Source organism: Podarcis bocagei (genome assembly GCF_964188305.1).
Source record: "Podarcis bocagei genome assembly, chromosome: 15".
Classification (NCBI taxonomy): Eukaryota; Metazoa; Chordata; class Lepidosauria; order Squamata; family Lacertidae; genus Podarcis; species Podarcis bocagei.
The window spans coordinates 28,237,779-28,249,624 of record NC_138141.1 but is presented as its reverse complement, the minus strand read 5'-3'; the positions used below and the strand labels follow the sequence as shown (position 1 = coordinate 28,249,624).

The 11,846-nt window shown below is 47.0% G+C and overlaps 1 long non-coding RNA gene across 1 annotated transcript; it reads right to left on the bottom strand.

Annotated features, from left to right (window-relative positions):
- Nucleotides 1-9,127: 9,127 nt before the first annotated feature.
- On the bottom strand, nt 9,128-10,696 carry LOC308574031. Its single transcript, XR_014002311.1, has 2 exons — nt 10,561-10,696; nt 9,128-9,470 (listed from the first exon to the last, which is right to left on the bottom strand). It is a non-coding gene; the product is annotated as an uncharacterized lncRNA (long non-coding RNA).
- Between the last annotated feature and the right edge of the window lie 1,150 nt (nt 10,697-11,846).

Here is an 11,846-nt window from a genome sequence, read left to right as displayed (position 1 = left end):
TGAGAAGAGGCAAAGCAGCTTGGCTTGTAAGGTAAGGGAAAAGGTTAGGGACCCCTGGGTGGTTAAGTCCAGTCAAAGGCGACTATGGGGTTGTGGCACTCATCTTGCTTTTCAGGCCGAGGGAGCCGGCGTTTGTCTACAGATAGCTTTCCGGGTCATGTAGCCAGCATGACTAAACCACTACTGGTGCATGGAGGACCATGACAGAAGCCAGAGCACACCAAAACAGCTTTTACCTTCCCACCACAATGTTACTTGTTTATCTATTTGCACTGGTGTGCTTTTGAACTGCTAGGTTGGCAGAAGCTGGGTCACAGCAATGGGAGCTCACCCAGTCGTGGGGATTCAAACCGCCGACCTCCTGATCAGCAAGTCCAAGAGGCTCAGTGGTTTAGACCACAGCGCCACCCACTTCCCTAGCCTGACTTGAACTGAATGCAAGGCTATGGTTTGGACCCTACAAAGCTAATGGGGGAACAAAGTCTGTTGGAGTGTTAATGCTGTGAGTCATCTCATTTTAGGCTTAGCCTGTATATAAATGTGTAAATAAAACCATATCTCATAGAATCATAGAATTTTAGAGTTGGAAGGGACCCCAGAGAGTCATCTATCCCAATGCCCTGCAAGGCAGGAATAACTACTAAAGCATCCATGGCAGATGGCCATCTAACCTCCAAGGAAGGTGAGTCCCATCATCTTTCAAGGGAGTCCGTTGCCTCTGTCAAACAGCTGTTACTGTCAGAAAGTTCTTCCTAATGTTGTGTTGGAATCTCCTTGTCATTTGAGTCCATTAGTTTGAGTCCTCCCCTCTGGTGTAGCCCAGAACAAGCTTGCTCCATCTTCTCTGTGGCAGCCTCCTGGAACCCTCCTAATATGGTATAGCTTATTCATTTGGTAAGATGATTTCACAAAGGAAGGGAAAGTCTAAATAAGCTAAGAACATATTATGAAAATTGGAACTGATTCACAGCCTTCTCAAATTTAATCACAAAGGTACCTTTGGAAATATTAACACTTTGAAGAGAACAATGGAGCATTCCAGTAGATTGAGAGCAACATTTTGAAGTTGTAATTAATTGTTGTTTTTATTATCTTGATAATGAAATGCAGGGATTGAATGGGTCTAGTTGGATTGACACATCAGTATAATGCAGATTGACGCATCAATATAATGGAGATCATTCTTTGCATCAATGTGATAATATCTGTTTTTGCTATAATTTGTCATTCAATGAAGTGTGTGTGTGTGTGTGTGTAAAGGGGTGTCATTCCTAGAGTATTTTCCTCCATAGTTCTTCTTTGCAAGACTATCCTGGCCTAGATTCTCAAATTTATCATCTATCTATCATCTATCTATCTATCTATCTATCTATCTATCTATCTATCTATCTATCTATATCTATCTATCTATCTATCTATCTATCTATCTATCTATTTACCTTTGTACCCTGTTCTTCCTCTAAGAAGGAAAAGCGCAATGACTGAGCCAAAGAGACCAGAGAGTTTCATGCTGACCGAAGTAACTGGCTTTCTCCAGTCTACTCTCACACTCTAACCATTGCACCATACCCACGCTGAGAAAATATAAGCATTATTTACTCTAATAACAAACGCAGTCTCACAGAATCAGAACCACTGAGAGACAATAGGAAGGTATTGTTTGAAGTACAATAGCAGGGATCATTCAGTTAGCCATCTAAGGGTTAATCCTGTTGACAGCCAGACAGCCAAGTAGTAGAGGAGTTGTTACCTAGCAACTAGTCAGGCTGGCATGATCCTTGGCAAGGTAACTCCCTCCATGACTGGCTGTTTTTCAGGTTATTTCCCCCTGTATGTGTTGTTGAATATCTTCCTGCTACAAACAAGGCCAGCCCTAAAAGACAAAACCCTCGAATTATATACATTTTTTGTACAGTTTACCCAGTAAAGTATTATCAATTTCTTTTCTCCCTGGACTCCATCTGTGTTACTGAAGCGACTCCACCGACATTTACACTGAGCTTGATGGACCAATGGTTCAACTCATTATAAGGCACCTTCTTACTGCATCTGTCTGAAGCTCCAAATTTGTGCTCTGTGGAATAAAGGAGCACTGGAATAAAGGAAGACAACCTCCTCTCTCCTTCCCCAGCCCGGTTTCTTTACGACTGCATTTCCAAGGTGCCTCCTCTGATGGGGCAGGTGGCCTTTCCGCTAAGAGCCTCATGTCATTCCATTTGCATGGCAACATCCCAGCCCTTGCTTTCTGTGGCAGCTTGGAGAACAGATGCTGGGTTTTCGTGCCCGAGCTGCAGGAATGCATGCCGGTGTGTGCTGAGTCAGTCAGACTTTCAATCAGTTTCAAGGGGGCCAGCTGCCAGCTGCAGGCCACAGGGAGGCTTTCCATACACATCCCGGACCTGACAGTTTTGTTGCAGCACATCAGCAATCAACAGCTAAAAGTGGGGTAGCTGGCCTTAGCCTTTTAAGGTACAGGGCTGGCTGTTTGGGAGAAGCGAGGTCTCTTTCTGACACCCTACAGCGGGCTTATTCAAACTCAGCTCTCCAGATGTTTTGAGACTACAGTTCCCATCATCCCCGACCACTGGTCTGCTAGCTAGGGATCATGGGAGTTGTAGACCAAAAACATCTGGAGGGTTGAGTTTAAGGAAGCCTGTCCTGCAGCAATCATAATTTTCAGACGCAAAGGCAAAGGGGCCATCGGAGAGTGTCAGAGGGGCCAGCAGCTTCCCTAACTGGACCTTCATTAATGTGAGAGCCCGAAATTCTGGATCACCACCCCAAAACTGATGCCAAAGTTTAGTGCTAGTTTAGTGCTGTTTGTGCTGCGACCCCAACATTTCATGCCCCCCCCAAACCGAGCAATGGACACAGCTAATCGGGGTCACAGGTTAATGCCAAAAAATCCTACCTTGTCCAATTGACTACAAATAAGTGCCAAGGTTTTGTGCCGCAAACCCCACATTTTGTGGCTGCTCCCCAAAATGAGTAATTGATCATTGTTATGTACTGAGTTGAATAGGATCCAAAAGGCAGCAGTCTGATTGGTCCTAGAACAATAGGATTCAGAATGCAGCAGTCTGATTGGTCCTAGAACAATAGGATTCAGAATGCAGCAGTCTGATTGGTCCTAGAACAATGCAGCAGTCTGATTGGTCCACAGGAGCCACCCTATCCAGCTCCAGGTGAAAGTGAATACGCAACCTGATTGGCCCACGGGAGAATCCCAGAATTAGCCAATCACGTGCGGCCCATTGTGTAAATAATGTATCTAAAGCAGATATTTTGGGGGAACATTCATTCCTCACTACTATGAGCTGAATAAAGAGCATGAAATCCACACTCGACTCTGAGTATATTTCAATAATCAAACAGGGACTATGCAGCTGTTGCATATGGGGATCGAACCTGAATCTTGGGCATTACCAGCGCCATACTCTAACCAACTGAGCCATCCAGGAGCCCTCAGGCTTCCCATCCTCTCAAGAGATAAGCTAGCATGCTGTTCCCATGGAGCATGCCCAGTCCTTATTGAACTGTTTTGGCCCCCCCTCCCTTAGGGTTTTATGCTCTGCACCCCAAGATTCTTGTGTACTTCTGCAAAATGTCGGGTTTGCCTCCAGACTGTTGGTGCCCTCTGTCAGTGAATGGGTGCCACCGTTTGGGCTACATTAATATCCACACTGGGAGAAAGTGTTTACGGTTATGAGTGTATAAAACAGAGCTTGATTATGCTTCCTTTAAAAAGCTCCTGTGGAGTGCTTGGTATTTTCCCAACCAGGCACCGATCAGCTTCACACTTGCTGAGCTTTAGTGACAATACAGCCTGCGATGATCCCCAGACCCGACGCGGAATACTGATTTGCCATGCTGCGCCCGTTTTGCTTGTCTATCAACAGAGACAAATATATAGCCCAGCATTAAGAGTGTGCAACGTGAATCCTTGAGATATACATACATATGTGTGTGTAATCTATATGCAAATTGGAAGAAGGCCTGGCGATCAAAACTTGTGACCCTTAGCATACTAAGACGGAAGCGAGCTCCCTTTAAAAGTCAGCGGGAAGTTTACTGCTGAGGAGACGGGCTTGGGCCCTGGGTCCCAAAGATCACATGTGCCGGCTTGGGAAGTCCGAAAACTGGTACAAAATGGGGTTACATGCCACCTCAATTTCCATGGGCTGAAAGACTCCAGGGCAGGGGTAGGCAACCTAAGGCCCGGGGGCTGGATGCGGCCCATTTGCCTTCTCAATCTGGCCCACAGACGGTCCGGGAATCAGCGTGTTTTTACATGAGTAGAATGTGTGCTTTTATTTAAAATGTATCTCTTGGTTATTTGTGGGGCATAGGAATGCATTCATTCCCCCCCAAAAAATATAGTCCAGCCCACAGCTGAAAAAGGTTGCTGACCCCTGCTCCAGGGGTTCCAAGCTCTTACCCAGGGTTCAGTTTCCTTGGAATAAAGGAGACTGTGGTGTCTTTAGGATCTATGGTTTTATTTACACATATATGCAACCTGAGCATAAGAAGGAGGGACACCTCAGCAGATCCTGCTTCTCTAGCTTTGGATCCTGCACAGAGTAAGCATGCCTCTGTGTCTCCAGCTTCCAGCCTGCTTCCAAGACTACATTGCTCATTCATTCAGGATGCAGATGAGAGCACTAACGTGCCAGCCAAAATCTTTGTCTTACCAATAAACTTGTCTGACTTGTTTAGAAATTTCCTCCATTAGATTTTTAACCCTCCCTGGGTACAGGTCCCCAAGGCTGGGAAGGGACTCGGGGTATCATCCAGGCGGACTCCGAAACCCCACAACAATATGGATAGTGCAGGCCCCATTGACTTAGTTTAAACACCAAATTCAGATGCCTTCCTGGCTTGCTCATATTTCATGAGAATGCAGGGCAGTCTTTAGGACTGGGCATGGTGCCCGGGGAGCCCTGAGTATTTCAAAACAATACCTAGGCTGCGTTCCATGCCAAACCTAGTATAGCGTGCAGTTGCTTGCCCCCCACCTTCCAAATCGGTGCTCTGTCCCTCATGCTCCAACGCCCTTCAAAAAGTCATCAAGAGTTTGGATTTGATATCAAGTTAAATATGATCCAATTTTTCTTCTGCAGCAATGACATTGGCAGGGGTGGGGGAGGAGGAGAATCTGACAGCTACAGAGGAGGGACAGGCTGGAGGGGGTTGGGGGGGGGAGAGGCAAACTGGAGCAGATTAAATGGGAAATGACAAATGAAGGGAGACCAGGGAGCACGCAGGCAGCAGGCACAGCGGGTGGAAAATGGAAAGAATAAAAGGTTTTTACTGCAAACAATAAAAGCAAATATGAAACTGGCGTGCCGAAAATAAAGCCGGCCATTTACCAGCCGCCTCTTTGCTGTAAATCACATTTGAGCAGGATTCTGAATATGAAACCACATTACCGAGCAGGGCTGCAGAGTTTGGCTGCGGTTGCAGCGAGGTAGGATGTGGTTCAGATGGGCAAGAGAGGACCAAAAAGAGAAAGGGGGTGGCATGGTCCACAAATGCCGCTTCTCTGTGTTTGTTTGTTTTTGACAGCTTGGCTTTTGGAAGAGAGTCCTCCCAAGTGTGCTATGCAGAGCCAGGGAACGGTGAGGGCTGTGGCTCTGGGTAGGAGCCTCTGCATTGCATGCAGAAGGCTGCAGGTTCAATTCCTATCACCTGCCTGAAAACCATGGAGAGCCATTACTGCCAGTCAGTGTACATTCCACTAGGTAGAGCAATGGTCTGGTCCAGTATAAGGCAGCTTCCTTTGCTTCCATGGTGGTCTGTGCAGCAGTTGATTGCTGTGGGCCATATTGATATGTACAGCATTGCAGCCATCATTTTGCATTATTGTTAATGATAATATTTCATATGCAGAACTCAAACTTGCTTCCCAAAGTTTGAGGCTCCCAACAATATTTCAACATAAAAAGCAATTTCACACAGCACCATGACATATCACAGGCAGCAGTTAGAACCAGCAGTGTAAAACCTTCATGAAACGAAAAGCCTGGATGAATAAAGGAAGTCTGTATATGTTTCCTGAAAGCAGGTAAAAAAGGGGAACACCTGGTTTCCCTTGGGAGTTCTAAGTGCTGCCACTAAGAAGTCCCCATTCTTCATACTATATCTACTGATGGGACCAGGAGGAGGGCTTCTCCCACAGACCACAGATTCTTGGGTCAGGAGGTAATAGTGAAGGTGCTCTTCTGATTGACCACCACCATCAAACCAATAAGTGACTGCGCAATGAGTCAAGGATGGGGAAGCTGTGGCCCTCTGGATGTTGCTGGCCTCCGCCCAACTCCCACCAGCCCCAGACAGCATGGCCAATGGTTGCAGAAGATGAGAGTTGTAGTCTAACAACATCTACTAGTCCCTGTTCTGAAGGGCCATTGGCACATCTTGCCCAGTATTGTCTACAACCAGAGTTTCCCAAACTTGTGTCTCCAGCTATTGTTGGACTACAATTCCCATCATCCCTAGCCAACAGGACCAGTGGTCAGGGATGGTGGGATGGGACAGCTGGAGACCTGAGTTTGGGAAACACTGACCGGCAGCAGCTCTCCAGGATTTCAGAATGGGTACATGCCCAGTCCCAGATGTAGGGAGTTGAATATGGGACCTTCTTCATGCATGGCAGATGCTCTACTGCTTGAGCTACCGCCCCTTGTGACCTCTGCCATCCTTTTTGTGTCCCATTGCTAAGGCACAGGAAAGTTGACTTGGTTCAAGATCATCTAGCGAACTTTTCAGTGAGACCCTTAAGCTTCAGTTCTTCAAATACTTTGGTTAACGCTTCACAATAAGCTGGTGGTTCATTTAAGGGTGGGGGAGCCACACACTTTCTTCAATTAAGGAGCTGTCAAACAGAGAGAGCGAGGCATTTGGAATCCTCAAGAAAAGTCATCAGGTAGACTTGAGTCCTCTTGGTCATTTTAATTACAACTCTCCATATTTCTGTGTCATCCCCCCCCTTAAAAAACCACCCATGCTTCCTAATGGACTGTCATCATTATTTTAATAGTTTTGCCATTACAAACATGATCAAAAAGAGAGTCAGTGGGAGGCGGGGAAGGGAGACCTTGAAGTCGAGTCAGGTCCGCCTTTATGATGGTCAAAAGAAATTGCTCATTTAAAGTGGATTTGGAGGGGGTAAAGGGAAGACTTCCTATTCACAGGAATTATCATTATGGCATTGCTGGGTCTTTAATTACATTGGCTTCCAACAGCAGTTTACATAAAGCCGTCGAGATAATGGGAAATGATCATGCAATAAAATGACAGCCAAGTGCAGATTCCAAACGCTTCAAGTGGTGTTTGAATGTGGCTCTGTGTGCTTAATCGGGCCTCACCTTTTATAAAGGGCGCAGACCCATTAACTTCAATGGCCGCAGAGTTTTCTATTGACAGAGGAACCAGCCTATATATCACTGGGGGAAATAAGTGTGTAAGAAGAACCGTCCGAGATCAGAACAAGGGAGGAAGTAGGCTGTATGCCGAGACCCTTCTAACCCCTGGATCTAGAAAGTGTTAAAATATAATTTCCTGGAATAGCTAGGTTACCTCCCTAGTGAGGTGATAGCCTAGGTAATGGGCCATTAAGGGAACAAAGATAGTGGATCGGTGCCACCCCCATCTCCGAGCTGTACAAGATTTCAGGGGTTCCAGACACTTACCAGGGTTTGTGTTACCTTTGGAATGAGGCACAACAGAGGCTGTGGTGTATTTCTGATATCCGGCTTATTTACACACATAAAAACCTGAGCCTGTGATGGAGGGGTTCACAGCATTAGCACCCCAAAAGGTTCTAATAACTACAGCCTTGGATTTAAACAGAAATCAAGCATCCCTCTCCCTCTCTGGCTTCCCAGCCTGTTGCTTCCAGCACACACCGCTCAACTCTCCACTCTGGCCTTTGTCTTTTGAACTACCAGCCAGTGCCAGTCCACTTCCTTTGTTCCCTTAATGGCCCATCACCTAGGCTATCGCCTCCCTAGGAAGGTAGCCTGACTATTCCAGGAATTTGCTTGTTTTAACACTTGCTGGATCCAGGGGTTAGAAGGGTTTCCACATATAGCATATCCCCCCCCCCCCCAACACAGAACAATAATACAGTGCCACTTTAAACAGTCATGGCTCCCCCTCCTAAAGAATTCTGGAAGCTGTACAGTGGTACCTTGGGTTAAGAACTTAATTCGTTCTGGAGGTCCATTCTTAACCTGAAACTGTTCTTAACCTGAGGTACCACTTTAGCGAATGGGGCCTCCCGCTGCCACTGCGCCGCTGCTGCACGATTTCTGTTCTCATCCTGAAGCAAAGTTCTTAACCTGAGGTACTATATCTGGGTTAGTGGAGTCTGTAACCTGAAGCGTCTGTAACCTGAAGCATCTGTAACCCGAGGTACCACTGTAGTTTGTTAAGAGTGCTAATAATTTTTTAGGAGACCCCCTATTCAGCTCCTACAGCTACAATTGAGAGGTAGTGTTCTTTAGTGGTTAGAGAATTGAAGCTCCAATCCCCACTTTGCCAAGAAGCTCACTGGGTGCCCTTGGGCCAGTTCCTGCCTCTCAGGGTCATTTATCAACCAATCCCACTTCCCAGGGAACTCTGGGAACTGTAGCTCTGTGAGGGAAATAAAGGGGGTCTCCTAACAACTCTCAGCAAACATAAGTAACTACAGCTGTCAGAATCCTTGGGGTGGGAGTGGGGAGCCACGACTGTTTAAAATTGGTAGGATGATCCTGTATGTTGTGGATGTGGCCCATGGCTCACTTAGTCAGCCTGAGGAAAGGGTCTGAGCAGACGCCAACTGGGGTTCAAGAAGGCGTGACTTTTGGAAGGACAGCAGAAAGGCTTGCTTCAGGTGACAGACAGCTGCTTATCATCTTTGCAGCCTCAGCTGAGGTCCTTCCCCTTTTCAATGAGCCCTTTAAGTGGATATATTTGTACCAGTCTTTATCTCAATTGGATTTGAAATTGTTTTTGCATCATGGAATCCTTTTTAATTGCTTTTGTATATAGATTTGTTTTGAACGGTTGATGTTTTCTCTGCCAAAACACTTTGGGGTTATATTATGGGAAGCAATTCGTAAATGGAATCAAATACATAGCATTGTATATATAATGTTTAATTGTGAAGGAAAGTCTTCTTCTCAAATGGGCCCCTGAATTTTCCCTGAGGCCCATTATGGTCTTCCTGAGCACCCATGCTAAATTTGCTCCCCTCCCCTCTCAACGGTGTAAATCCCAGCAAACTCTCCTGGATCAGGGCCCATTTTGTCTTCTCCAGAGTGGTGCAAATGGTGACCGAATCATGCCCAATGTATCTTCTTTGTAGCTTTGAGCCACCTGTTCCCAGAGATAAAACAGCTGCTATCTTTCCAGGCTGAAATGTGACATTCATCCGGTGAGGCCCCTGCTCTCTTCGCCGCTTTAGATGCTTGACAATTTCTTTTCTCAAATGTCAAAAGAGTTTTTCAAAACTTCATTGGAATTCTCCTCTCAGCCACCGTGCTGCCATTAAGCTGCTCTCTCCCTCCCTCTCCCGTAATGCCCTACCCTGGAGGAAGTGTGGCTGATTTATTTACAATGAGTGGGCTTGTTTGCTGTTGCACTTCAGAGAACTTGGCACCAGTGCCAAATCCATCAACTTGGGTTGGGTGATGGGTTCGTTTGACTGTGTATTATTTGATGGCGGCCTTCTTCTTCTTTAAAAAAACAACAACACTTTTCTAACACCAGGAAAGCCTTTCCGCATTCCACTTGCATTTCATTGCCAGGGAAGAGAGGACAGCATGTGTTAATTTATGTGTCTAGCAGTAGCATCGCAATGGGGAATGGGGGGGGGCGGTTTGACCCGGGTGCCATATCTGCGGGGGTGACAAGAAGGCACCCCACAGGGACTCGTAGCATGTGGAGGATCCTCCGTTTGTGGCTGCAGCCGCGAGCAGAGGATCCTGGCGCCAGTGGCAAACTGCTATGTACAGTGCACGTGCGGCATCGCACATGCGCTGTACATAGCGGTTTGCCGCTGGCGGCGCTCCAGTGCCCTACGGATGGTGCCGGGATCCCTCTGCTCCTCCGTTTGCGGCTGCAGCATGAGCAGAAGATCCTGGCACCAACTGTACGGTGCTGGAGCAGCATGCCGGCAAACAGCTAAGTACAGCACATGTGTGGTGTCGCTATGTACGGTGCATGCATCGTGCATAGCAACGCCGCACATGCACCCTACGTAGCAACGCCCCGCCCTGGGTGTCACGACGATTTCATTCACCCCTGGTGTCTAGATGCCACCTTAGAAGTGATAATTCCAGTTTAAATAGAAATGCAACACATCTCCCTTAGTGGTGCCACGAATCCCATGGAGGCATCATAGAGAGTTGGTCAGATGGCGAGGAGGAATAGGATGAGATCAGAGAATTGGGAGAGACCCACCCAGGGTTGAGGGATTCAATGAGGGGCCTGGGACTCCAAGAGGATTCTGACCCCAGGGAAGGTCCCAGAGGACTGGGAGGTGGAGATCTGGATGTCAGAGCAGTGGTCCACCTCTGTGGAACCTCAAGCCGCAAGTAGAGGCTGCTGGTTCAGGCCAATGACTCATACTGTTCTCACTGTGGCCAACCTGATTGGCTCTGATTGGAGCTCCATAACTGGCCAATTCTTTTGGGGGCTTTGCTGTTGCTCCATACAGAGTTGTTCTACCCAACACTGCGGGGGCCTGGCATGTGTGGTGATGTCATATGTGCAGTGTGTGTGATGTCACATGGCAGGAGGAGGCCTGACAGAGCCTGGTGCGCCCTCTGAAAGGCCCAACGGGACTGGCACAGCCACAGAATATTGAAGGGGCCAGGCCCCCTCACTGAATTTTTTGGGGGGCTGGTGGGCTCAGCCCCCACAGCCCCACATAGAATCTAGTCCAATTCCATGCAATGCAGGAACCACAGCTAAGCAATCCCTAATGGATGGCCATCTGATTTCTGTTTCAAAGGCTCCAAGGAAGGAGAACAACCACCTTCCTAGGTTGTCCGTTTCACTGTCAAATGACTCTTGCTGCCAGAAAGTTCTTCCTAGCGTTTGACCAGAATCTCCTTTCTTGCGACTTGAATTGGTTGGTCCAGAGCAGCAGAAAAACAAGTTGGCTTCATTTCCCATGCAACGGTCCTTCAGATATATTTGAAGATACCTGATGAGGAACTATTATCTGCCCAATAGTTCCCTGGTAGCCCCATGCCCAACCCTGCTACTTACCATTAGCATGCAACCCCCAGAAGCTTCCCCATAAAGGGAAGGTGGCCCTTTAGCTGAAAAATATCTCCCAGCTCTGTTGCAGAGCCAGGCTACCACATCTGCAAACAAAGACTGGAGCCTCCTCACAACCTTTGCTTTAAAGTGATAATTTATGCCACATCTTGCTTTTACGAATGATGTTCCATGAATCTGGCACACACACACACCCTTTTTAACTAAGGAAGACATTATTTGAATACAAACCTTGTAATGGCAATCAAACAAATACTTGAAGAAAAACTGTGTGTGTGTGCGCTGTGGGGTTGAAGCTGAAGGGTGGGAAAGCTTTCTTCAATGGCTGGAAAAGCCTGAATGGATTTTAACAAGCTGAAAACACACTAGAGAGTTCACTTTTATGGGGAGAGCCTTTGCGAACGGGAAAAAAGCGCATCACTGGAGAAACCTTGAGTGCCGAGCCCCTCAGACATCTAATAGACTTAATCATCAGGCATCAGACTTGGAGTGTTCTTAAAGAGACAGACAGCTGTAGGAAGCAAATCCAGGTCTATGGATGACATGGCGGTAAGCTGCAAAAAGAATCGGAG